Source organism: Humulus lupulus, chromosome 2 (assembly GCF_963169125.1).
Source record: "Humulus lupulus chromosome 2, drHumLupu1.1, whole genome shotgun sequence".
Classification (NCBI taxonomy): domain Eukaryota; kingdom Viridiplantae; phylum Streptophyta; class Magnoliopsida; order Rosales; family Cannabaceae; genus Humulus; species Humulus lupulus.
Genome location: NC_084794.1, coordinates 180,181,577 through 180,182,956, shown reverse-complemented (window position 1 = coordinate 180,182,956; position 1,380 = coordinate 180,181,577).

Sequence of the window (1,380 nt, the reverse complement as noted above, 5' to 3'; positions counted from 1 at the left end):
ATCCACTTTTTTTTTTTTTTTTTTTTTTAAATAACCTGTTGGCGTGTGCTAAGGCGATTTTATTTATTAAAATTAAATTAGAGTAATTAGTTTAAAAAACATTTTTTTTTCATGCGTAATTGATTTTTTTTATAAACGTGAAAAATATTATATTTGAATCTACTCACATTATAAATTATTTAAAATTTTATAAAAATTTATAATATACTTTAAATAATTATAATACTTTATTATAAAAAAAAAACAGGCTAAAACTATTGACACATCGAAAATAAACATAAACCTCTTTTTGAAGCCCAGAATAGTCCCCATCCACTTTTCTTTTTTTTTTTTTTTGAAAAAATACCCTATTGACATATGTACATGCAATTTTATTTATTAACTGTGTCAAACATTAAGTTTAAAACAGGTTGTTGCATTCGTAACTAATTTTTTATGTGTGTGGAAAACAATCTTTTTGAATCTACTTTTCGGCACGGTAAATTATTTGAAATTTTTAAAAAAATTTCAATATACTCTAAATAATTACAATATACTCGATTATAAAAAAAATGTACCGAGGCTATTGACACATCGAAAATACACCTAATCCCTACCAATGAGGCTCTTTTTGAAGCCCTACAGCTGAACTACCCTATAATTTATATAACTAGAAAATATAATCGTACTTCGTATAGTCTTTAATAATTATTAAAATATATATAATTTTAAATAATTTTTTGAGAGAATGTGGGGTAGGGATTCCTTTTCAAAAATAAAGTTTAAAAAGTTTGTTGTAAAAGTGTTTTTATTTATTATTATTGTTGTTGTTATAATCTTTGGGTGGTTTTATATATATATATAGAGAGAGAGAGAGGGGAATTCTCTTATAGGGGTTTCACTTTAAACCCTACTGGTGGGGCTCTCAGTGTTTCTCGACCCGTGAACAGTTTTTTGCGCGATTTTTTTTATGACTGTGTATATTGTAGCTATTTAGAGCATCCTACAAACTTTTAGAAAATTCTGAATAGTTTACAGCACTGAAAACTAGGTTCAAACATGTTGTTTTCCACGCGCATAAGAAAAATTAGTCACGCGTGCAACAACATGTTTGAACTTAGTTTTCGGTACTGTAAATTATTCGGGATTTTCTGAAAATTTGTAGGATGCTCTAAATAGCTACAATATACACGGTCATAAAAAAAAAATCGCGTCGAAAACTATTCGCGGGTCGAGAACACTGAGAGGCTCACCGGTAGGGCTTAAAGTGAAGCCCTAATAGAAGAATTGTCCTATATATATAAATATAAATTATGTATAAGAAATTTTTTATTTTGTGTAAGGCTTATTTTCACTGATTACCTGTTTGAACCATTTATTTTTTAAAATTAACTTTTAGAC